Source organism: Sciurus carolinensis, chromosome 8, assembly GCF_902686445.1.
Source record: "Sciurus carolinensis chromosome 8, mSciCar1.2, whole genome shotgun sequence".
In the NCBI taxonomy this organism is placed as follows: domain Eukaryota; kingdom Metazoa; phylum Chordata; class Mammalia; order Rodentia; family Sciuridae; genus Sciurus; species Sciurus carolinensis.
The window spans coordinates 18,169,770-18,196,899 of NC_062220.1; the positions used below are offsets into that span (position 1 = coordinate 18,169,770).

Sequence of the window (27,130 nt, forward strand, 5' to 3'; positions counted from 1 at the left end):
CTTGGCCATTTTACTTCCTAAAGGGATGCAGCATGAGAGCTGTTGAGTTGGAAACAAGTATGAATTGACAATAAATTGTTTACACATGAATATACAAATGCAATAGCAGTTTATTTTTAATGTACAGTTGCCCCTCAATATCCATAGATGTGACCATGCACAGATTGAATATAAAATGAAATTCTGTTTGTACTGAACATGCATAGGCTTTCTCCTTATCATTACTCTCTAAATAATATAGTACAACTATTCATACATACCTTACGTTATATTAGATATTATTTGTAGTCTAGAGATGATTCAAAATGTGGAAAATTGTGTGTAGGTCATATGCAAATGCTTTGCCATTTTATAGAAGGGACTTGGGCATTGAGGATTGGGGTATCTAGAACCAATCCTTTGCATATACTGAGAGCTGATTATACTGGCAAATAATACATGTATGCCCTCCATCCAGATCTCTCTAAGACGTGTACATCCAATAACTCATGCTACTCTCTTCTTAGACATACTTTAGCTTCCTCAACCCTGCATTTACAACTGAACTATTGATTCTTCTTGTGGGACCTGAACCATCTCCATCTGCCCAGTTGCCTATCCTAGAAACCTACTGGTCCTCAGGTCCAGTCTACCACCACAACCACACATACCCAATCACCCCAATCAGTCTGCTTTGCTGTTTATTATTTATCTAATCTGTCTGGTCCTTGTCACCTGCATTGACATTAACTTAGTTTGGAAGCCATTACCCTGTTTAACCTCAGTTCTTTTTTTGCTTTCCTGTTTTCAGTCTTTACTCTTTACAAATCAGTTTGCATTCCCACACCAGAATCATTTCTCATAAACATAAGCCAATCATATTTCTTCCTTGATTAGTCCTTTAACAGTGTTTCACTTCCCAAAATTTGACCTTTTTAGGTTTCATCCAAGGCTGTTGGTAACCTGTCACTGCCAACCTGTACAGTCACATGGCCCTGCTTCACCATGCCTCCCCCACTGTCCAATAGTCTGGTCATGTGCAGCTACTTTAATTTGGCAAACACATGTTTTCCTCTGCATGATTCTTCAGCCTCTTCTGAGAGTATACGACTCTCACAGTGCTCTTGAAGCCTTTCATTTTTAGATAGAATCACTCTGAACACACACATATAAGTGCATGTGTGAGCTTGCACACACACCATGTTCACACACTACACAAGGTAGAATAACTGTAATAGCACCAGGACCTCATTTCTCTTTGGATTGAAGGGGCTCATGGTTTAGTCAATAATTGTCCAGCTTGGAAAGTACCACTTTTTCCCTAGAAAAATAATCCCTCAGAATGAGGAAGGCATTGCTTCTAGATGCATGGGAAGACTTTGCTATAATGCTTTCCTAGACCCACGAAATTTAGGAAACCACATTTGCCCTAACCTCTGACAGTCACTAAGAAATTAGGTCCCATCTCTCTAAAAATTGTAGGACAGGGCTTTTCTTTGTAGTAGAAAACTGGAACTAACTTTCTAAATACCTCTGATGGATACCATCTCATAGATCTTTTGAACATTATCTATTCAACCCTTTTATTTTTGGTGAAAGAGACTGAAACCAAGATGAATGCGTTGTCTCTCTGCATACGTCTACTATTGTTGTTATTTTCTATTAGAAAAACAGAGGTTAATTTTCACATCACTCAGATATTTTCATTTTCTTCATACACTAACTGCAAGGGGAAAAAAATCAGTCTTCATTACACTACTGAAGACCTTGCATATAGGAAGCATAGACTATATACCACAAGTATTATGTTCAAGAATTTGTACCAGAAACATTGTGTTCAGGAAGTTCCCCCAACCAGACATATATCACCCATCCCTCCAGATCTCTGAAAAATTATCAAATTAATTATCTCAGTGGTGGTACACAGCTTCAAGACTTTCAGGGTTAGAAGCAGAGCCCCTTGTGCCCAGACTACTGGCATAAGATCCATATTTCCTATGGCAGTAATCACACTAAGGAAAAAGTCATTTGCCAGGGAAATATCTTTTTAGTGATGAGAGGTCAGGTAAGGAAGATATAGCAGAAGGAATGTTTAAGTGAGTTAAATCTTGCTGTTGCAACCAAGGAAGAGAAAGGAGAACAGGCAGCTAAGACTTAAAACCCTATTTTTTTAACTAACTGAATTATTAAATTTAATTTCAGACAATCCATGTAAAGAAATGTAAACTGAATTTAAGTAGAAATAACATGGCTAGATGGTGGAAACATTCAAAAAAATTCATAAAATCATCAATTCTCTACACTAAATAGAACTCCTGGGCTAATGGAAGTGGGCATGGAATGAAGTAGAAGGGTTACAGCTTAAAGTGTTTATTAAGAAGAAAATTTCGGGCCTGAATTGCTAACAACTGGAGGATTTCAAATTATATTTTATTGTAAGAGCACTTTTGCAAAGTTATCAGGATTTAGATTCTTATTAAGCATATTCAAAATTATGCATCATAGGACACATAAATTTTATCAAACTTGAAATGAGACTTATTTAAGCACACAGTATTAGGTTTCTACACACAGGTAGAAATTTCAATTTCTACATTTGAATCTATACAGATAAAATAAACTGCCCTACTTTCTTTTGTGGGTCCTCGAAAAATTTTCTAACCCCAATGTACAAAGAGATAAATGGATACTCCAAAGTGTGAAATAGTTACCTAGGGAAAAAATAAACAACAAACAAAACTTTCAAGCAAGCTCAAATGGACAACAGACCCATTTAATAACCTTCTCTTTGTTAATTTGGTTATGTTGTTACAGGACAATAATGAAAATCAGTGCTAATTAAAGTATACAGTCTTTATGAAAAATTCTTAAAGATTAGTGGATGTTCATAGCTAAGTTTTGGACACTTAGATGACATAGTAGAATACATAATACTTATAGTTTCAAAAAATTATGATTATTATTTTTTCTGATTGAAAAATAAATATATACATGTTATAATCTACATCATGCACAACCATAAAAATTAAAAGTTACACTTCATTTGTGTACGATGAATCAAAATGCAGCCTGTAAAAATAAAAAACAAATAAATTTAAAAAATAAATACAGAATTCTAAAAATATATAAAGAGAAAGTTCACTATGTTTAGTTCTGAGAGTAAATGTAAATATAATATAACATTTCCTATATATTATTTAATTTGGGATAGATTTTTTTCATATGCTACCCTTTAGACATCTATTATGATGTTTTTGATATCATTTTATATATAGAGTGATCCCAAAGGATCTTTTGAGATTAGATCCTTTTGTTTTTAACTTTCTAAAATGTTTTGCAATTGTCTATGATTTTATTTAATGATGTGTGGGAAGGGATGTCACATTCAAGTTGAGGGTAGTTTGGTTATGATAGAACAAAGAAGAGTCAAAAGGCCTTTGGTAAATAAGATTACAGATCTAGGGTAAAAGCAAAGGTATAATGTGCTGAGTGAAAGCCAAGATAAGAGGAAGCATATAATTAGAAAAAGAGAAAAGTTGAAGATGCAGAAAGGAAAGTAAAAAGCAGGAAAAAATATAAGAACTATTTGTAGAGATGAGTAGTTTGGGACCAGGGACTGATTACAATCGCTTCATGGAAGAAAGAATGTCCACATCTACACAACCCTATCTGCCCATTTCCTGTTTCCCTCAGGTTGAAAGGTGGTCAGTCAGCAGAGTAACACCTGGACATTAAGCTGTGATGGTTATGTGAGCAGGTGAAAGGTTTCCTTGAAATGCTTCCACCTCTGACCATGGAAGACTGCAAGGAAAGCAGCGATCCACAGACCTGGATTCAAGGTTGGAGCCAGGAGCCAGGATCCTCAGTGGTTCAGTGATCTTGGAGGTCAAATACAACCTCTTGATGAAGTAAAAATGCTACCTGCCCTCTGTAGCAATTTTGAGCTAAACTCATCAGGGAGCAGTTAGCTTGGGTAACCATGAAGGCTGACTATGGAGTCAGCCTCAATATGAACCAGTGGCAGAAGAATATGAGTTTATAGCACTATCTCAACTCCTTATCATTTTGATTGACCACTGATAAGATCATTTTAATTCAAGTAATTGCCTATTCCAATGAGTCTTTCCAGATATGCTGGGGTGTTGTCGAAGGATGACACCTGCATCCCACTTTTTCAGGTAAGTCACTGCAGGACTTCTGTGCCCCACCCAATCTAAAAAGGAGAAGCCCAAGACCACTGAATTAGGAAAAATGTATGTGACTGCTGGCAGAGTTGGGAAGGACAGGGGTCAGATCCTAAATGGTGAAGAACAGAGGAGATCCTTAAGCATTTTTAAATATGTGCAACTTGTCCCTATATTGGTTTTGGGCCCTTATCACACCTGAGTCCAGACGACCTCAAAGGTACCTATTTGTTGCTCTGTTTGTTTGACACTTAGGTCAGATTTCCTCTTGTGCTCCTGCCAAGTGTCTTCATTTTCTTTCCCTTGAGTTTCATCTCTTTGTTCGCACAATTTTTTCTGTACAGGGACCATCAAGAATGACAACCCAGAGGTGGCCTCTCAGAATCAAGACCGTCTTATTGAAGAGTTATAGGATGATTTTCCTTTATTTTTTTTTTTACAGGAAATAAATCTTGTTTTCTCTGTCTTCTTAAAATATATTTCAAATCATGTATCAAAGAAAGCAAGGAGGAGGGATGACATTAAATATCAAATGAAGCACAATTCACCAACTGTCTACAACTGAGGCCAAAGAAATTTTCCTAAGTAGCAGATATCATCCAAAATACCCAGAGCAAGTGGCTTTTCCTTCATTTTCAAAAGCAAGCTTTGTTGTTTTATTAATCTAAGACCCTGTGATTGATTCAATCAGTCAAGTAATATTAATACCTAATGTATCAGACATGATTTTAGAGCACATTGGTAAATTAGACAGCTGTGTGCCTGCCTCCTCCTGAGGTTCAAAAACATAAAGAAAAAGTTAGGTAAATAACTGTATCAAATTCTAGAAAGTCAACAGACAAGGTGCTAAGGGCTCATAAACCAAAGCCCAAGGGCACTATTTTAGACTGGATTCAGTAGAAAGACTTTTTTAAAAAAATTTGGTCTAATTAGTTATACCTGACAGTAGAATGCATTTTGACACATTGTACACAAATGGAGCACATCTCCTTCCTCTTTCTGGACATGGTGCAGAGTCACACCGGTTGTGGAATCATACATGTATATAGGGTAATGATGTCTGACTCATTCCACTAACCTTCCCAAACCCTAGAAAGGCTTTTTGAGGAGTGATAGATGATCCAACTGAACAATAAGATGCTTGCTGTGACAATTGGGCAGAGGTGAAAAGATAGAATGTTCCACAGGAAAGGAACAATGTATGCCACATACTCTAAACAGAAGACTTAATGCAGAAAAAGGCAAATTGTGTCCATGAAACTCAGAGACAAATAAGTGTGATTGAAATCTGATTTAATTAGCAACAGCCCAAGATAAGATAGACGAGGTGAGAAGTTCTTAGTCATGTACTAAAGGCCACATTAAGGAGCATGGTGTCTGAGGGAGCAGAGAGTCAAATATATGAGTCACAGTGAACACTGCAGTCAGGGGTCAGGCTTAACACCACCAAGTGATACATCACGTGGAGAGCAGGTACCCCTGATCTTCCTTCCTGAATTTCCATCCTCCTGTTGAACTGTGAGAAAATCATCAGACCAACCAAAATTGAAAGACAGTCTACAAAATTTCAGTCCAGTCCACCCCAATGCTGTCAAGGTTATCAAAAACAAAGAAGGTCAGTTACGGTGAAACCGTCATCCTATCTAAGAGCCTGAGGAGAGAGATGTGATGACTAAATTTATTGTAGTATCTGGTTGGGATCCCAAACCAAAAAAGAATATTGGGTAACAATTAAAAACGGAATAAAGTACAGACTTTAATAATGATTCATTATTGATTCATGAGTGTTAACTGTATCACAGTGATACAATGGCTTAACAGAGGACCCTGGGTGATGGATACATGAGAAGTCTTGGTACTATCTTTACTCTAATTTCAAAACTATGATAAAATAAGAAGGCTCTTTTTAAAGAAATGGGTACTAAGTTTCTGAACTTAGCAATTTAGTGAATGGTGGTACCATTTCCTGAGAGGGGAAAGATAAGGAGACAGAGGAGGGACAAACGCAGAGAAAGGGCTATTTTCAGGATACCTACACACACCCACATGCACAGTTGTATTTTAATATGTCCTCAATAAAGGACAGTCTTAATTACTCTAAACTGTCTTTGCATAAAACCATGGGTCACAGCCTCCCTTGTGTGCATAGAGCTGGGTGGTGACCCTGCTTCTGTTTGGGGCTAGAAGCCGCCACCACACGGTTCTATTACTCACCAGAGCAGAACCTGAGCTTTCTGGCTACCAGAAGGAAGGCAGCCTTCTGGGGCTTCTCCTTAGAGCACCCCTGGTAAACAGACTGTTTCTATTCATGATCTTTCTGCCTCTGAGTCACAAGTTCTCACAACTGCAGAACATGGCAATTTTCTTTTGAGCACTGGCACTCTTTGGGGATTCTGCAAAGGAAAACTACTTAATTTGAAAGGTAGCCAATGGTCACAGAATACTCTCTGTCCAGACACTTTGTTATCCCCAGAATACATGATCAATATATCGCTTATTCTTAGTCGCACACACAGCAGCACATTCCTGTGTCCAAGCAATGCCACGAAACGCTGCCAGGATGACATCATGGCTCTGATGCCCTGTGCCTATGCCTTTACCTAGATCACATTTCATTTACCTCCTTTCTAACCTGTATCAGCAAGACATAAGTCAGCACTTACCAAAGATCATTTAAATGCAAACTAGACATTTCTTAACTCTCTTCAAGATTAAGAACATATTATCTGTTTTGAAGGGATTTCCTTGATAATTTGGAAATAACTTTAACCTCTGATCTTGAATTAGGAAAGAATAAGTAATTGTAAGGTTCATGCTGGACATGTGCAGAAAACAATTAGAACCTACTGGACGTGGCAAGCTCTGCTGCATCAGGGAGAGGGTTTTGTTCTTTATTGACAATCCTGGTTAACTGGAAGGCAGCCATGACCTCCTGTCTGTGCTTTATATTAGTGAAATGTCTCTGCGTCTAACAGGAAGGAGTGTGTCTAACAAGACAAGGAACATAATTTAAAAGTGTGTTTGACATGGAGAAAATGGCATCCTCATAATGGTACTATTATCTAAATAAGCCAAATAAAAATCATCGAAGGTTTCATCTGAAGCTGAATCATTGTAAGTAGCAATTATAATTGTAGTATGCTTCATGCATCTAGCATGTAGGTGTTTACAAAATGTTCCCAATGTCTTTTATCCATGAAAAACTTTCAAGTAAGAGGTATAGGTAATGGCACAATCCATCATAGAAATGAGGTAGTTTCAGGATGGGTGAAGGCCTAACACACTCTTTCTTGGAGAAATGTTCTACACCTGAGGTGGAAAAATTGAGTTGAAGTTGAGATTGGGTAAACTCTTAATTACTCATGTCCTTCACCAGGAAATCAGTCATAGTTCTTATCTTCCAAGATCATAAAGACAGAACAGATGCAAATATGTGAAAGCTGTAAATGTTAAATAATATAAGAAGATCATTCTCTTCCTCACCTCAAGAAGAACTTGAAGTCATGGGCACAGTGTCCCCAGAACACTTAAGCCACTCACTGAAAGCTGACCATGACATCTTTCACACCACCATAAAACACCTCTCCTTCAATACTGAGTATTGCATCCATATTTGAGAACAATAATTTTGAAGGAAAATGGGGACACTCCAAACTAGGCTATAAGACTGAAAAATTTTATTTGAATAGATAATTACTAATTACTTTCAATTGATCCAGGCCCATCAACATTCCTTGGCAGTTTCAGAGCCATTTTTTAAAACAGGAATAACCTTTCTTGTGATTTTCCTGCTGGAGGAAAGAAAAGAAGTCCTAACCCATGCTAAATAAAAGGAAATTGAAGCACAGTTATTGTCAACAGTCTGAGCAGGAAATGCTAATATCTCATTTCTCAAAATTCATTCTCTACCCCAGAGACCTTTTATGCGCAATGCCGAATGCCAATTGACTGGAGTTGAAAAATGTTATTGCTACTCATATATGTAATTCTCTCCTGAAAAAACTGCTATAACATTTCTCACTGATTCCTCACAAGTCCCAGCATCACAGGTCTGCTGCTCACTTCAAGCTGAATAACGATTAAACCAGGAAGATTCCCCTGTCCTCCCATGCAGAGAAGAGTAGGGACAAGAATGGGTACATTTAGCAGAGGTCACAAGGAAGAGAGGGAACTCAGTTTTTCTCTATTTTAAGAGAGTAAGACTTTTCTTAGGTTTCATATTGGGGGACCACAGACAAAGCTATGATGTGCTTATTTGTGAGGAACAACTGTTCTTTGATAAAATTCTGTTTAAATTCTGTAGAATCAAGTAACACTTCTAACAGAGTCAGGGCAAGTAAGAAAGATCTGGAAAGGTCACCATAGCCTGGAGGAAAGAGGCATCTAATGGGCTGTCCAAGTGAGCTCCCCTTAGGGCACACAGGAAAAATTTTAGGTTCCCCCTGACGATTTAAACATCCTCTCTGTTATTTTCCCAGTTGTGCTTTCCCAAAGATCCCCAAGTTGGAGTTGTCTCTGTGAATCAAGGGTGGCCACCAAAACATTCCCGAGACAGAGAAAGTTTCCTCTCGGCATCTACTTCTTCCAGTGTGAAGCAGGTCATATCAGATCACAAGATATTTTCAAGGAAAGTAAAACACAATGCTTTAAGTATGCCCCACAAGGGAATTGCTTCACAGAGATCTAGCACCAGAGACTCTTCTCTTCCAGGTAGACACTCTTTTTCCTCAGGAGGAAGGCAAAATAATTACCTTGAGGCAGGGTCAGTGAGGTTTGAATTTTACACTAAAATTCTCTGGTTTTATGGCAGGTTAGTTGATTCAAGAGAAAAGTTCAGACTCATCACACTTAATTAACTTCTCCAAAATTCATGTATAGGATTTATCACAGATGAGTCACCAGTTCATTTTGCTACACATTCGGGACATTTCTGTCAATAACAGTGTCAGTGAGATTGCACCCAGGCTGTGTTGCCTTGGACAAGTCATGGGATGTTAGTAATTTTGAATTTCCTCAATTTGTCATTACCTCCCTTTGGGATTTTTGTAAAAATGAGAAGAGGAGACGAATGTATTGATCCAAATAAAATTATAATTTTTAAAAATAAAGTCTTAATTTAAGCCATATTTAATCCACAAATATCACTTTTCAGGAAAGTGGGAATCCAGTACAAGGGTGGATGGTGGACATGTACTCCAAAACCCAAATAAGACACCTGATTGAGGAGAGATGCTTGCAGGACAATGGGATCTGTCCATTAGAACCACCATAGAAAAGCAAGTTCCCTTCATCCATAACACATGATGTCAGGCCACTATGCTTCCCAATCTTGCTTTCATTCTTCAGGAAATTATTCCTCAAAGTGTACCAGAGGCAGTTATCTGCGAACATACTTCTCCAAAGGGATCAGAAATAACAGGGTACATTTTCTGCTTCCTCCAGTACCTCAGTCACTTGCTTTAGGATACACGTAGGAATGGTCCTAGTGCTCTAGCCAAAGCCCAGACTATGCAGCTGAGTGGTGAAATCATTGGAATAGAAAACTGGCATTGCATTTTCACGGGTGTGCTCTCAGCACAGCACACTGTGCAGTTCGCAAATACAGGCTGGGTGTTGCTATTGACCAGACTAACTAATCTTCTCTGTCATGGTTTTTTTCAGATTGTGTATTACCCTCTTAAGTGAGTGTCATATGAAATAGAAGAGTGCAGTACACATAACTTAGGTAAAATATTTCCTTTAGATGAAGGAGTTTGCACATGGTAACTGACAAGGTAAGTCCAAACCTGTGGAATGGCTGTCTTTTATGACCTGATCCACTTAATATGTTCTGCTTTCCTCCTGATGACCCTGGGCTATGAGAAAAATGGGCAGGACTTGCAATGCTCTATTCTTATGCTTTGACACCAGGCATACCCTCTTCTGAGAGGTCCTTCTTACTTCCCATTAATCCATTAAGACCCTACTCACTCTTTAGTGCTTTATTAAACCAAGCTTCAGTTGGATTCATCCCACCCTCTTCTCTGTGATTTCCTAGTTCCATCTAGCATCCATATGTTATGTTTCATTTATTTTTCCCCTTATGTCTCAGGACAGAATTGCAGGATGACTCATCTTGAAGTCTAGATGTCTAGCAAAAGTACCTGGATGCACCTAATTTTGCAGCAATAAATGTTGAAGAACAAGTGAAAAAACAAAAATTTCTAATGTAGCAATACCCATCCCTTATAAACCATATGATTTCCATACTCTGACTGAATATAGCAAGGAAAAGAAAAGTAAGCTTTAAAATGAAGAGTAGCAACATGAAAATGATACTGACATGAAGATGACTTTTTTTAGGTGTAAGTATGGATAATATCCTCTTATTTATATTCACATAAGATACCTCTGAATTGGAAACTATTTTGCCAGGCAGAGGTGGAGATGGAGGGAGTTTCCAAGACCTGCTCCCCTTTTCTTAAGGAAGCTGTGTCCCATTGTCTTTGGATTCTTGGGATTTCACAGACCAAACAATAGGTTGACTTTGAAGTTATATTTGTTTCTTTTGCTCCATTGTTAAAGAGTTCAATCTTCCAAGGAAGAACTGCCATTCCTGTCCAAATCTTTTTTCCTGGGATCTTATATTAAGATGAATGAAGCATTTTCTTAAAAAAAAAAAAAAAAAAAAAAAAAAAAAAGATGGAGGCAAATTAGCTTTCAGCCTCTTTAAATGCAGTTTCTCTGAAAACAAAGTCCTGTCTGTCTTCTGGCGGATTACTGGTACCAGTTAATGGCACTAGGGGTTCATAAATTGGGGTGCTCACGTAAGAAACACAGACAACAAACAAACAGAAAAACAAATTTCCTGTCATTCGTTGAAAGAAATGTTTCAGTTTTAATTTTCAGGCTTCATTGAGTGTGGAATTCTCTCCTAGTGAGTCAAGATAAGCAGCTTTACTTCCTGGCAAGCTGTCCCTTTTGATTTTGCTACCGAGTAGCCCTTAAAGAGAATACAGTCTTTACAAACAAGGCTTCTGGCATGTTCTCCCATAGTTCCCTGTCCTCTCACAGTTCCACACGCCTCTTAAAATAGCTTTACAAGTGCCTTCCCAACATTCCCCAGAAGCACATCACGTTCCCAGTGTAAGTGACAGGGGCCTGAGAGAGCAATCTATCACCTCACTGCGAATGTCTGTGGACCATGAAATACTCAGTGTCTCAAGCAACACCAGATCCTCAACTCATCTCCAACTGCTCTCCTCTCCCCTTCCCCGGATCAAAAGCAAAGAAAAAGATGGCCCCACCTCTCCAAAATATAAGTATTTCATTTTGAAAAAATTAATTGCCAAACTGATTACATATATGGTTATAGGACTTATAGATGAAGTCATCTGCTATTTGAAAGAAAAAAAATACATTGGCAGAATTAAGAAAGATGACATCAAGATACTGCTTTCCACTTTGTCTCTTTTGCTCACTCTAAAGATAGTGCATGGACAATTTTTGCAAATTGGGCCAGTACATGCCATAACAGCTTCCTAATAATCTTATGAAATGAGAAAGCAAAAGAAAGTCTAATTTGATACAGTTTTATAGGAGTTAGTCCATCATCCTTCCTTAGAATTTTTGAAGTTGCACATCTCCAAGGAACAAATACCATTGCATAGTTAGTTTTTGTTTGTTTGTTTGTTTTTTATTTTTTGTGGTGCTGGGGATTGAACCCAGGGCCTTATGCTTGAAAGGCAAGCACTCTACCAACGGAGCTATCTCCCCAGCCCACATAGTGAGTTTTTGATTATTCTTGATTTTACAAAACTAAAAGGACTAGTTGTTTATTTTTTTTAATGACCACCAATATTACTTTTAAAATTATTGGTCCAAATAGTATAATATAATAAAAACCCTGATTATTTATATGTAAATCAGTAGCAAAAATGACTATATGGTATCTCCAAAACCACTGAGAGAGGAAAATAGTTACTCTCAAGATTAGAGTAGCTTGCTGACCCTAGGCTGACTTTTCAGCAGAACCCAGAAGATGGCTTAGTGACCAACACATATTCGAAGGGGTAGGCACTACTTCAAATCTATCGCTGAAGTTTTAACAATCCCTCAGTTTTGAATCTCAGCTTTTCCAGCAAAATATTACCTCTAAATCATGGAATCCCTTGATAAAACATTAGGAAAAATAAGTAGGAATTGGAAAAAAAATTAAAAGTCCCAGGCAACTGAGAAAAGAAAAAGAAAAAAAAAAAAAAAAAAAAAACCAAGGAGGATTTATAGAATCAGGTCTTGCTCAGGAGGAGTTGAATTCTGAGAATAAAAAATAACAGAGCATTCCATAGTGCAGTCATGGCGGATGATGAAATTAAGGTTGGGCATCAGGATGTTTAGACTCAGCTCCTGGCTCCGTCAACTCGTATCACGGTAACCCTCGAAGCAACTTGCAGCTGTTTCTTGGTCAACATCTCCTTAGCTGTAAAGCAGAGGTCTCAAACTAGATCATGATGAATACCCCACTGAACCATTGAATCTGTGAGGGCAAAGGGAAAAGGTAAACTCATAATGACAAAATTGTCCTGGCAGTAACCTGGGAAAGGTGTTGTTGAAACCTTCCCTCTCTGAGTTCCTAAGAAGTAGTAGACAGTGGAAGATGCCCTGCCAGGGAGCACAGGTCCCCCATGACTACCAAGGTGGCCACAGTGCTGTAATGAGGTGATGCTAAGCCTGTGCTTGCAGGAGGAAGTGGGTTTTCTCCTCCCTAGTGATAGGAAGGCAGAGAGCAGCCCAGCAGGAGGGATGTGGGACATATGCACACCCTTATGAGGAAAATGCATGTTCAGAAAACACTTACTGAATGAATAAGTAAATGAAAGGACATATAAATCCATACTTCAGTTCTATTCCTAAGGCTACACATGGCAAACTATTCAGAATGGTACTTAGATTCACAATGCAAATTGATTTTCATCTTCTGTTACATATGCCTTTTACATAGGGTCAAGTAAGAAGGGAAAATGGTAGTAAATTTATCCTTAATGTGTAGAAAAATCTACTTAAATCATACGTGATTGGTTTCTGGCTAAAATTTCTTTCAATATATGTTATATATAAAAACTAGAGTTTGGTCCCTTTGGAAGTCCATGTGCTTGAGATTAACTGCATTCACTTAACCAGAATTATGCTACCATATACCAACAAAGGCAGCTGGAGGAAACTTTGCTAAAGTTTAGATGGAGCGCTGTTTTCAAAAGTGGGAAAATGTGTCAGAAGGAAAGATTAATTCTGAAAGAGAAATTTTACCTCAGAACAGTTTTTTGGCATTATATCAGGAAACAGTAACTACCGAATGAATAGAAGTATATTGGGGTAAGAGGAAACTTGAAACTTTTAGCAGACCACCCCTTAACATCTTCATTAGATAATATTTATTGTGCCGAATAGAGGTAGGGATCAGATTCAAAACTGAGAAGAAGAAAGAAAAAAGTAAAGAAGAAGGAGAAATAAAAGGAGAAAACAAACAAACAAACAAACAAAAAAAAAACAAATGACATTCAAATCCAGTCCTTATGGAATAGGTTTCTCCAAATGAAATCAGAAAACATCAGGAGGACTTTGCTGTGTGAAGGAGCTGAAATATCGATGCACGTATAAGGTAAAGAGCAGACCCAAGAGAAGATGTTAAAAGTCAAGTCAAATAAGGGTATCATTAACTATCTTGTGCAAACTCCATGTCTAAAACAGCTGGGATGACTAGACCAACACATCCAATAGCATCAATTTTCCTAAAGACAGAGAGAAGAGAGAAGGGCACACCCCAGGGGACATTAAGTGACCCCAGGACTTCTCTTACTTCTCAAATAGAAATCAGAGTTCCCTGTCTGATTAAAGTGAGTTAAGATGTATGTGTTCTCGTTTAGGGGTCAGTGTGCTGTTTCACGGAATAGTCTTTCCTTTAGGTCACCAGCATTTTTACCCAGCTTCTTCATGACCATGGCTGCCAAATCTTGGGAGATCAACTGAGGAAGAGAAATGGAAAAGAAACAGCTCCTTGACATCCCCTCCTCCCCTTTTCTTGAATTTAGACTCAAGGGAGCAGAACAGTTGCCCAAACTGGATAAACAAACCATTTAAATCCTTCAACAGAAAGGTAAAGGATTTTGTTGCCTGAATTATTTAAAATTCTTATTTAAAAAATCCTCTCAGTACTCAATTAAGGGTAGGGTATATTAAAGGAAGAGGAAGAAGAGATAGAGTTAAAATATTCAGGACAGGAGTTATGTGGTTATTATTGGAAAGTTCCAGAATTTAAGAACATGGAAATTAAGAATCAGAGAAAAATGTAGTATAAGAATGAAATAATATGCATGGTGAAAGGAAATATATTTTCTAATATACAGTTAAAATTTATCTTCAAGGAGCAAGGGTAAACCTTTACTGATTAAAAAGAAGAGTCCTCTAGAAAAACTCATGTAACAGAATATTATTCAGTTCTAAAAAGAAATGAACTAGCAAGCCATGAAAAGACATGGAACAGACTTAAATGCTTATTACTAAGTACAAGAAGCCAGTCTGACCTACATGACGTTCTAGAGAAAACTAAAGTGTGGAGAAGGTTAAAGGATTTGATAAGTGAATGTCATGAGTTAGGGACGTGGAAATACACTTTATGATATCATAATGGTGGATAAACATCATTATACATTTGTTCAAATCCACACAATGTACAACACCAGGAGTGAATCCCAGGTGGGCTCAGTGGCATATGCCTGTTGTCCCAGATATTCCTGAGGCTGAAGCAGGAGGACTGCTTAAAGTCAGGAGACCAAATAAATAAATAAAGTTAGGAAACCATCCTGGAGTGAAATCCCATTTCCAACCAAAAAGAGAGAAGAAGAACCAGAAAGAGTGAGACCTCCTGTAAACGATGGGCTCTAAGTGGTGATGACATGTCAGTGTAGGTTCAGGGACTGTTAACAAATATACCACTCTACTAGGGCATGGTGATCATAGGGGACATTTTGCATGCATGGGCATAGCTAGTCTATGAACTCTCTGTGCCTTTCACTGTAGTTTGCTGTGAAGTTAGGACTGCTACAAAAAATAAAGTCTATTTATAAAAAGAAAGAGAGAAAAGATGTCTTTCCACAATTATACCTAAGAAGGGGAAATTTTTGAATAGTAGATAACTGACCTCGTGGTATCAAGTCTCATTGCAATCGTATTAGAAAAGTGAAGACAGCACACACAAGTTTGGGAGAAATAATAATTTTAAAATGTGGTCAAATGTTTGCTACAAGTGAAATGAGATAGTCACAGTGATTTAATTAAAAGAAGCAAACAGGAGTGACCTTTAGAAAATCTGACCAATATATGGTGCAGGGATTTCAATGCTCTGGATTCCCAAGACTTAGGAAAATAGCTCAAAATTTGACGTTGCCATCAATTATTTCCAAAAATGCATCTCAGATACCAAGAGGTGCCAAAAGATGGGAGTGAGAGCAATATCTATTAAAGGAGAAGAGAGGATGGCTGCCAATTATAGACGGCATCTAGATTCAGTGTCTCCTGAATTGATGAGACCAACACAGATGGGAAAATTTAACAAAGCTTTTACACTGAAAAGGCTAAAGAGAGGCAGGTGGCAGGCAGGGGAGAGCTATTAAGTAGCTGAGGACTAGGAGACAGAAAGCACCCAGGAGGCATGAACATGAGAACTTGCACTATAATAAAGAACCTAAAAGAAGCTAGAGGACGTCAAAGTGGGAGACACTGGACTGCCACACTCTCTTCTAGGAAAGTGACCCTTGGGATTTGATTGGAATACGTCAATGATAGAAAGATGTCATTTTATTTTGTTTGAATATGGAATCTCACTGGAAAATAAATATGACCCTTCTGTATCACTGCTAGAAAATAAATAATTTGAGTATTCAGTAAATTCTTATGGCATTAGAAACTAAAGGATCTTTTTAAAAATAGGGGAATTTTAAAGAGGAATCTAAAGATGTGAATTTCCTGCAGAATGTGTTATGTAACTAACAAACTGCAAGGGAGAGAGAAGCAATTATCACTTTAATTAATTAGGGCCCTGTTGTAGCTCCCTTGTGAAAGATAATCCTTGATTAAAAGTGTCAGTATGTAAAAATATTGACTGATATTGAAGTGTAAGAGTGTGAAATTTCAATTAATTGTAAAAAATTAGCTGGTATTATCATTTACCAATAGACACTAATGATTCTCAGGAGCCTGGGGTATACAAATAAATGGAGTTGACAATGGACATGTAAAGAGGAACAGAATTAATCTGCTGATGGTTTATCCCTTAAAACAATTAGGTCCTTTGGCCTTTTGTTTGTGCATCTGCAATGCAGAGGTTAACATTAAATAAGAACTATTACTTTGCACAGCAATGGAATTGATGGTTAAAGCAATATGAAATAGAAGGAGATCAAATAATAACATTTCACCCATATTTGGTGGTTTCCTATTCAACAGAAACACCCTATATGTATCTCATGTCCATGTCCAAAAAGAGGTCCCAGGAGATCCTGAAGCCTCCTGCACTTTCAGATGTGAAGTCTGTAAACTGGACTGTGCCAGGAGGTTTGCAGCCAAGACAGTGGTTTTAAACCTCACCTGAGACTCATCCCTCTCACACAAACTCCACTTCCTCACGATTCCTTTCTCTGAACACTGATTGGAAGTGAGATTTACCTCCGTTTCTTTTTCTTCCCTGTTTCTCCGTGACTGTATCAAAATTAAATGTCAATAATATAATGGAATGGCCTCTTAAAGAAGTTGCTTGTGATAAGTACAGCAAAACATTAAAGTTTAAAAACCGATTTTTAACCTTAGGTGTGGGTCTGATACCAAAGTCACAAACTCACTCTAAAACTGAGACCTGGACACTTAGTGTGGAAGAGCCCCAATGTCAAGGCTTAGGAAGAAAAATAAACAAAGAAACATCACATAGGGTGAGCGCAAGGGACAGGGACAATAGATGTAAAGAAATGGCAGCAGTCCTAAGTTTTGTCAACACAAGAGACAGCAGCTGACATTTCATCTTTCTCTGATCCTTGTTATTGTCACAGAAAAGTATCTTGCTCATAATTCTGAAATTTCCCTTAACATGGAAATATCTAGTCACAGGAAATATCCATTTATGCTCCCATTAGACTAAAGACAAAATCGGGCCTCCTTTTTTGCCGTTGAATGACATCCATTTGCCAGAAACAACGGGACTTAAACCTGCATCAGCCAAAACTCTCCTTTCCTTCAGGACCTCAGCACTCAGTACTAAGGACCAAAAAGCAAAAAAAAAAAAACTTTAATATTTAGGATTACATGTGAAGACACAACTGCACACTCCACTGATAAAATCTGATGGAAAACTAATTTTGAGGATAAAGCAAGAAAACAGCAGACCTACCTGGGAAACATGCCTTGGCCCCCCGGGCTGCTCATTATCTTCTCCCTAAAATGAAACCAGAAGTCCTCCAAAGAATACAATTAAGTGCAATTTCTCTCTCTCCCGGTTTTCATGCTGGTCTTGGTAGAAACTTTTCCCACTGTAACAGTGCTGAGGGAGGTACAAGTTCAACAATATGAAGTTGTGTAGGAAATTTAGTTTATTTCTCCTATCAGTGAAATTGTTCTGTGCTTTGCTTTTATGAAGAGTGGGAACATTGTCCTTCAGGTAATTCTTTAGCTCCCTGTCTTGCCACTTGTAAAGAGTTCCTTAGTAGTTAATAATCAAGAAATAAGAAGCTTGCCTTCCTAAGAAATTTCATCTTGTTATTGGCTTGACATGGATGGTGAAGTAGGAAAAAGCTTATTTGCTTTATTAAAACAGAAGAATCATCTTTATGATTAAGAGTGAACAATAACATCAGGAAAAATCATTACAATGTTCTGATTCCTAGAGGAGGTTTGATATTATATCAGTGTGTTATTCAGCATAATCATAGTGCTCCGACATTTTGTAATATAAGCAGCCAAATGCATCCCTGTTAACATTTAAGACAATTGCCTCAGACAATTCCTCCCCCATCCAAGGCTGAGAGAGGAAGAGGAAGAGGGCCGGCCAGGTGCTCCATCTAACTAGATCTCCCAGAAAAATCTAAAAGAGAACACAGAGGAGTTTTGGAGTCATGAAGATATTTATGGTCCGGGAAGATACACAAGAGAACAGAAGGACTGTGGAAGAGAAAAAGATGAATTGAGTCTTAGAAAAGAAAATGGAATGCTTATTTCTTAAGTGGTCAGGACTAAGGTATAAGGTATGCAGGTAGAACTGTGCCCCAGTGAAAACAACAGGTATGCAGGTTCCATAGAAAATGGAAGAGAAGCATCTTTATCTATGACTGTCCTCCTGAACTGTGATTCATCACTGACACTAGAATCTGCCTAGGGAATCAAAAAGTCTCTGGCCATAACTCAGCACTCTTTCTGGGCCTTGACCCACGTAGGGATGAAGAACTCATATGGAGTTGAGCTTTCTGTTTTCCTCTTCAGTGACCGTTAGCTTCTAATTTTTCATTCTGCTATTATGTAAAATATGATCATCTACTTCAGGATCATGTCAGGTGCTTGTTAAAAATCTAGATTCCTGGGAGTCATTCCCAACTTGCTGACTCTCAATCTTTGCAAGAGGAATAAAGTATTTTAGGAACTTAATCTGTCTATTAGTCTCTTTTTAAAAGACTTCTTAGAAGATAGTGGCAACTTTACTAATTCACACTCTTGTCATTCAAACCACTATGAATATTGAGTGTTGAAGAAAATATTTATTTCTGCAAGAGGTCACTGCTTAAGGATATATAGCAAGAGAAATCTTGCTTTTATGAGCCACATAAATGCAGATAGCTTCAAAACATTACCTTCTACCATGCTTTTATTATTTATTTTCACTTATCTGAAAAGTTTTTTAAAAAATATAGATCTTCAGTTTTGTTGTTGCTGTTCCATTTTCCATGGGCTGGAAATCTAACCTTAAACTAGTATTTAGTCCATGAAGAGGTTTATAGCTTCTCTGATACAGTAAAATGGGAAGGGGAATATAAACTAATGGAATTATAAACTGTGCCAAAAAATGAGGAAAAGAAAGTGAAATGTTAAAAAAGGTAAATCTCCCCTACTGCTAATACATTTTAAAAATGAATATAGCATCATCTGTAAAACACATGGCTCAGCTCTTACTCAAAACCTCATCTACATCCCTCACAACTTCTAGTTGTTATGTTATCAGCACCAGATAAAATCATCTAAGTTGCCTAGCATTCGTATTTTGTAAATAATTTAGTTAAATCCAGGAAAATGATTCACCCAAATCCACAGTGCTCATTAAAATAAAAAAAGAAACCCACATTTTCACTTTCCAAAAGATTTCTGTGGATATTAAATGCCAGCAAAGCTACATTATCATTATATTGATTACATATATAAAATAGCAAGTATGCAACTTATCATTGCTGATTGATATAATGACCATAATAAATTACATTAAAAGGAAGAAGGAGAAGAGGAGGAGGAGGAGAATAAAAAGAAAATAAATATTTTGATGAATGTTTACTTGGCATTTAGTCTGTACCAGTCATTATACTAGTATAGCTATTTATGAGTATGCCCTCCAGTGCAGTCAGAGAATGAAGAAATGATGGGTGAGATCCAGCAGGCAAATAGCTTTACTCAGCTATAGCAGATCTTGTGTGGGTTTCATTTCAGGGTTTATCCAAAACAGTCAAGAAACACTGAAGTTTTTCCCGAGAGAATGACACGTTCAGATTTGCATTTTAGAAAGGTCACTCTGGCATTGAGAGAATAGATTGTACTAGAGAAAGACAGAAGGGTGGGAGACCAGTTAGAAACATATGGCTCTGGTAATAGTTCATGTGTGAGGTGCGAAAGGTCTGAAAAGATGTGCCAATGGATGGAGGGACTGGATCCTTGAGAGGTGTCAAGGATAGAACTTACTGGATCAGAAGACCACAGACTTTGGTGTGAGGGGAATGAAGAGCTGTTTATGGTCTACCTGCCTCACTTCCAGCTCATCATATCTTTAGTAGTTAAAAAAATGTGAAAGTGGTATTAGTGTTCATGTTGTTCATACGATCATATAAAGAATAAAGCTTCCAAGTATTTCCAGCAAGAAAAATGTTCCCATTCTAAAGACAGAAGACTTCCATTTGGAAGTCTTAAAGACTTAAATATATAGAATATTCTATTAGGTTCTCCTCCAAGAGATATGTACTCTCCTTTTTCTCCCATAGACACATTTTCACAATATTTAGCATGAAAAGGTATAAATATCCCTCCTTTTGCCATAACTTTCTAGAACACTGCACAATATACAACACTAAACAACCCAGAAAACAAATATTTTGTTCTAATCTCTTTGCTTAAATCACATTAATTGAAGACATTTCTTACTTATGTCCATTTTTAATTGTAATTGCAGTTGACATCTAACCCCCCACCCCACCACCAGCTTTAAAACTGATGTCCTTGTCCTGTCCAAACCAACGTGCTTCCTGTTAGTGAACACCAGATGGCATCAGTCAGCGAAAGCGTGACTGTAGGGGGAAGGGGAGGGGAGAAAGAATTCCATCACTAATGAAAGAAACTGGTTTTTTAGTGTGTACCCTTATCTACCATGAAACATTACCATGGTAACAGCACCAGTTAAGATGATTGTATATTTAGGTCATAGTATAAAAGGAGCTTGAAAATGTGAAAAAAGAAAGAAGAAAAAGAAATAAAGTAAGACAAGAATATCTAAGGAGTAGCAGGAAGCAAACTAACTGGAACCCACTTCATCTTTTGTTAGTAGCAATTCACAAAGTCACATCATGCCTTTCAAAGCAAAGGTGGACAAGAATATTTAATTAAAAGTAAATGAAGCCTTTGAAATTCAGAACCGGAATTGCCCAGAACAATCTTAATAAAGAAAGAGGAGTTCATTCAGCATGGCTAAATGAAGACACAGTAGATTGGAAGCTGGCATATGTGTATTCTTGTGACACTCTTGGTTAGCTGTGTCACCTTTGGAAATTATTTGTCCACTTCAACACTTACCATGAGTTCAATTGGATGATATCAAAATTCCTTTTTTTTTTTTTTTTTTTTTTTGCTTCAGACAAAAGAAAATCCATTTAGTAATATCTCAGTATAGCTGAGAAGTGGAAATGGCATCTGCCAAAATGTCAGGTAATTTGGGTGCCTTTGTTTTCCCCTGCCGGAGGCAATCACTGACTAAATAGAATAAGCATGTTGTGCCAACTAAGAATCTAGTTGGCACTCAATCTTCTTTGCTTAGAGTTTAGGGGATCCAACAAGAACATGCAAAGTTGAATTAAACAGATGGGGAGAACGTCATTGAACTCTGAATACAACAGTTTGCATTCCCTAAACATAGGGGAAAACAAATGATACTGCTATGTATAGAGAGCCAATCAGCACAGCAGAGGAGTAAAGACGAGTCCGACAGGCTGGTGTTTGTGTGTCTGCACGCAGGGGCTGCAGCGTAATAGCTGTGTGATCTAGGACCCTCTGAATGCTGGTGTCCTCTCCCATAAAACCAAGAAAATAGCAGCTGCTTCATATTTTGTTGCGATGATAAAATGAGAAAATCAATCCATCTATTTACCCAGTGAACAAAGATTTAATAAGTCCCTAGGATGTGCCTGGCACAATCTTAAGTTGGGAAGATAAAGGAAGATAAAGCACTAACAAAACACATAATATAATACCTGTAAGCTGCTCTGGATGGTACCAGAGACTTAAGACATACTCTGAAGATGCCTACCCCAGGAAGGATGGCCTGTTTCCCATGTCCTCCACAAAACAAACACCACCAAAACCACAACACAACTCCATTAAGCTTGGGGATGCAGTCCTCACGCTTGCACTGCTGACCCTTAAAGAAAGGAGTTCTAACATTTTGCTCAGTGAACCAAAGGGAAGCAGAAGGAGGACAGATGATAGGAAACAAAAGCCAGTTGTTAACAGCCACAAGGAGGATATGGTCAGTGTTCAACATGAGAAGTGTGACAGAGACCCCACATCATAAAACAAGGAATCAACTCCAATATAACTTTCAGTGAAGAAGATTAGCCCTTCAAGTGAACTGTGTAACAAAATGTTTAGCTATCTCTATCTCACTGAGTAAAAGGAAGAATTTTTAAGATTAAGAATAGGTTTTCACACAATCACGAAGAAGGCCAACATCAGGGCCAGAGGCTGAACCCCGCACTGTTAACAGCACACCCACAGATTCTTGCCCTCCTTTTCCCCTCTCCCATTCCCTCCTCATTTCCCTTTCACTCTATTCTGTGTTCTCTTCTTCCTCCTCCGTTGTGCTTGCTTTAAGTTTATTCATTGCTATGGGTCAGAGGGTGGCTTCTAATCTGCCAGCTTATTCTCCACTGATGGCTTTGCCGGTTATGCCTTCAGTCCCTTCCCTATCCATCAGCAGGCTGGTGACGGTGCTATTTTCTTCCTACCTCTGAAGCTGCTCATGCCTCTTGTGCCCTTGGCCCTGGGGGCTGGCTGCTGTGGATCTGAATTGGGCCCAGTGAACATGCATCCAGCTGCCTGACTTTGGGGCTTGTCTGTGCAAAGAAGAGGCCAGAGTCCCATTTAGAGAAACATAGTTTTTGTTGTTGTGGTTGTAATGATGTGATGATAGCAATTGCTGCCCTCCCAATTTAAGAGAACGTGGAAAATCATCCCCAAAGGACTTTTACCTGTATCTGAATTAATCGTTGCTTCCACATCCATCTCTGAAGTCAGTTAAGAGTGGAAACACGTTCTTTGGGCTCTCTTATACTTGACCTAGGATAGGGATATTCAAACCCACCTATTTTCTGACTCCATTTCCCCTCCAGGAACCCTCAGACACACTTACATAAACAAACATTGCCTTTTTCTTTTATCAGAAGGCAAAGCATCTATCAGGCAGTCTATTCAGCATTTTGAGTCCTAGAACTTTCTCCCATGCCCACCTCACCTCATTCACAGAGCTTTCAAACCAACCAACTTGGATGGAGTTCCCACATCTTTTTAGGTTAAAGTCTTATTTTTAAGTGTAGTCGGCATTATTACGTAGCCCAGTAAAGCACACAGAGTCAATGGGAAGTTGTATTTCCATAACTGGAGGACCACTATTAATAATATTAATAACAATAAAAAAAAAACTATTATGGCATTTAGCATTGCTTCTGAGTCCTTAGCTGCCAAGCCTGCAAGGCTGGCGACATTATTGGCACAGAATTCTGCCATCCATTTGACCAGAGTCTCAAAAGTCCACTTTTTGAATTGCAGCCTAATAGAGTTCCCAGCATGAAACTGTTTCTTGGCCAAATCAAGTGGTTTTACTTCTACAGTCATCAGTGCCTTGGTTATTATTCCCCAACAACGATGATACACATATGCCTAATGCCTAATTGTTACTAGTTTGTAGTCAAGAGTATCATTATCCCTATTATTTGCTTGGCAGTTAAAATGCACATATGTATACATATATACATGTGTGTGTATGTAAATATTCTACTGTATGCTTATTACGACTGTTTATATACATATATCCATTAAAAACAAAATACAATGTGAAGGCTTTGCCTTACAATCCAGGGTTAGTTACCCTGGAGTTTATGAGCTGCTTTATTTTTAGAGTTTCTTCACTCCAGGGACACCAGATTGCAAAGAGTAAAGAGGGGTGCTGGCCCACCTCAGCACTAGGTCATTGAACTTCTCTGGGCGGGCTGGAGAAAGGCTGTGGGCCCTGGGTGGGTTCCTGCTGCGACACCCAGCGGCCTGTGCAGTAGGGACAGAGGCCTGAGGTGCAGAAGTCTCTTGGAGCACTCACAGCTCCACAGAGAGGTAGCTGGAGTTGTTCCTTCCAGAGCCACCCCCACCACACTTCCCATCCAAATATAGTTTTACTGCAGGCCTTTCTAATGGTCCCAGAGTTACTTTCTGGAGTCAGCTGGCTCCCCTATGCTGTGCGGGGCTGAGGCCCAAACCCTGGCGGTGACCCTGGCTACAGAAGCCCAGGGCTATCCAGAGTGTTTGTGTGTAGGAGCGCTGGTGTGTGTGTGTGTGTGTGTGTGTGTGTGTGTGTGTGTGTGTGTGTGTGTCAGAGCGTGGGGAAGGGGACCTGTGTTTTTGTCTCTGACTGAGTGTACTAGGCAACAGACACACCACAAGCCTGCCACGTACCCATAGCCATCCAGTGCTAAGAAAAGGGCAAGAAAAGCAAAACAAAAACCAACCAACCAACCAAACAACAACAACAAAGGAAATGGAAACAAAAAGTCAATGTGGGGGGATTCCGGAGCTTGAGGACCCGGAGGCGCCGAGCTCTGGCAGGGCTCGCAGCTCCTGGGCGGGCACTTGGAGCCTTGGGTAGCTGCAGTCACAGGCAAGCCATGGCCGTGAACTGACATAAGGACACAAGAGGGCGGCTTGGGTGAGATGTCAGCGGGCAGCTCTACTTGCCTTAAGCGTTTACCTCCATTTCTCTGCTCTCCTCCCTCCTCTCTGCACCGAGCGATTCTCTCCGCGGATATTTCCATATATGCAAGAACCTTGGGACTGGCGGGTCGGTGGACCCCCCCTTGGACGATTTTGTGTCTCAGAGCAGCCTCGAGGACAGCGGCTTGCATGAAGTAGAGAAAGGTTTGCGGTGCTGAAGGAGGACGGAGGCTGAGGGTGAGGGTGTGTGCCCCGCTCTGAATCAATAACTTGGTTGGATTTGCACCACAGGAGCTCTCTGCTAGGCAAACCTCTACCTACTCCACGGGGGTCACACCAGGGGCGCGGGGTGCAGAGCACAGGTGGAATTTCTGCATGTTCTACGCGCCACTGCGCTTGGACCGCACCTCGCGGGTTCGGAGAGCTACAAGTTAGCGGCGATTGTCCAGGTGCAGCGAGGAATATTTGGGGCGCAGCAGTTCCCTATCTACGATCTCATGGTCCTCTAGGGTGATCCAGTTCCCACCGTGAGTTGGGTGGTCAAGCCCAGGCACTGTCTTGAACCTCACCGGCTCGGTGGGACCCTGTCTCACAGTGGCGGCGGGCCGCCAACCTCCGGCGGCGCGTGTCACAAATTGGATTGGGTGGCTGAAAGCTTCCTTCGCTTTTGTCCTGGAAACCGTTCCCTAGTCTCATTCCCCTGCCCCTTGGCCAGGGTACACGGACCGCAATGCCAAACCTCTCTCCAGCGCTGGAGGGGCTGCTCCGAAGGCGGAGTCAGGGAGGCGCGGAGAGAGGATCAGTCGGGCCTCCACCCTAAACGCACAGACGACTTGGTCAGACTCCAAGCAGAAAGGGGCTTGAGGGCGGGAGAGGCAAAGCTCTCCTTATCTTTTCCATGAAGGCATCTGAGGTGAGGGATTGACTGTGAGGGGGTTCGGTGACCATGGAGGAAATGTCATGCTCTAAGTGATGCTGCGGGGCAGCGCGGCTCCCACGCTGCTTTCGCCACATTCCTCCGGACTCTGTGACCCGCGTAATCGCGCCCCCACCCTGCGCTGTGCCTCATTTCCCCCTTCTTTCTAGACTGGCCATCGCTGCCTTCATAACTCCAAACCTCAGAAGCGAAAGTTTCCTTTGGAAAATATGCAAGTGTCGGGACCACCCTTCATTTCCCCCCAAACCGCGACCTCTCAGTGCCCGGGTTAGGGAGACTGGGAGGAAACCCGTCGCACCAGGGCCCCTAGTGTGGGCAAGCGGAGAACTGGGCAACACGGTGCCCTTACCTGCTGCTGGTTTAGCTCCAGCTGTCACTCCTGGCTGCGATTTGGTGGAAGCTAGCACAGGCGAGGAGCCTTTCGCGGGTTCGGGGTCGGCCGGCTCAGGCGCGAGCTGCGCACCGCTTAGAGTCCGAAGCCAGCCGCCGGCTCGCTTTCTCCCTTGATCTTGAAAGAGAAAAGGAAAAGATTAGTTGGCGCCGCGACACTGGAGGGGTGGGGCGGGGGAGGCGGGGAGACTGCCGACCCAAAGACTCTGGCTGGAGCTGCGGGGCTGGCGCGCGCGCGAGCACAGTCGCGCACCCCGCACGGGTCCCAGCCGCCTGGACAGTCTGAGACGGGTTCGCGATTGAGACTGGAGTTAAATTGTTGCGGCCCCCGCCCTCCACAACAAACCACCAAAAAAGAAGCAAATAAGACTTTCAAACCTGGCCTTCGCGAAGATAAGTCTGGAGACTAAAATAGAACCGAGACCTGGATGTGCCGGCGAGCTGGGCGGGATTCATTTCTTCACTAAAGTGCCTGGGGAAGTAGTAATTAGTGTGGGGAGAGCAACACTTATTCCAATCCCTCTGGCGAGTTCCTTGTGCTATCTGCGACTACAAGGCTCTGGCCAACCCGCAAGCTGGCGTGTGTGTGTGTGTGTGTGTGTGTGTGTGTGTGTGTGTCTGCGCGCGCGCTCACTGTAGCAGGTCTCTGCGCCTGGGTGTCTTGGGTCTGGGCATGGCAGGAGAGCGTGTCTGTATTCGTGCGTGTGTGTTCGATTAGCTGCAATGGACGGGCAATTTCTGGAGAGAACATTTACAATTTTCTTTCAATATGACAGGATTAGTTGCCGTTGACGGAGCTCCTCCAATGAAATCTTGTCTGCTCTCTGATTTGGCGGTTCTTCTGAGCAAATATGACAGCTTTTTCTCCAAGCTCTTTTCTTCTTTTCTCCATGTCCATCCCCAGAGCCCTGCTCTCCATCTGCAATTTCCACATCAGAACCTTTGCAATCACCACCACCACTCCCAAGTCCCATTCCAGCAAGTGTCTGATTGCTACAAAGGTGACATGGCATTTTGGGACGAATGCAGTGTTGCTTGTTGATTGCAGAAGATACTTAAGCCCAGTTTTTCCAGGTGGGGAAATGTTAGAATAATGCACTGTACTTTGTAGTAAATATATAATCATGCTGACTTAGATTGTTTATTTCTTTGGGACTTTGGCAAATGCTATCTTTTTCCTAAA

The 27,130-nt window shown here is 40.2% G+C and overlaps 1 protein-coding gene across 3 annotated transcripts in view; it reads right to left on the minus strand.

Annotated features, from left to right (window-relative positions):
• Positions 1 to 26,660, minus strand: part of Chrm2 (cholinergic receptor muscarinic 2) — a 135,538-nt gene extending 108,878 nt beyond the window's left edge. For all 3 annotated transcript variants that reach the window (XR_007109975.1, XM_047562791.1, XM_047562790.1), the window contains exons 1-2: positions 26,326 to 26,660; positions 25,907 to 26,065 (exon numbers count right to left, since the gene is read on the minus strand). The gene's annotated coding sequence lies outside the window, so the exon portion shown is untranslated. The remainder of the gene's footprint in view (positions 1 to 25,906; positions 26,066 to 26,325) is intronic.
• Positions 26,661 to 27,130: the final 470 nt, after the last annotated feature.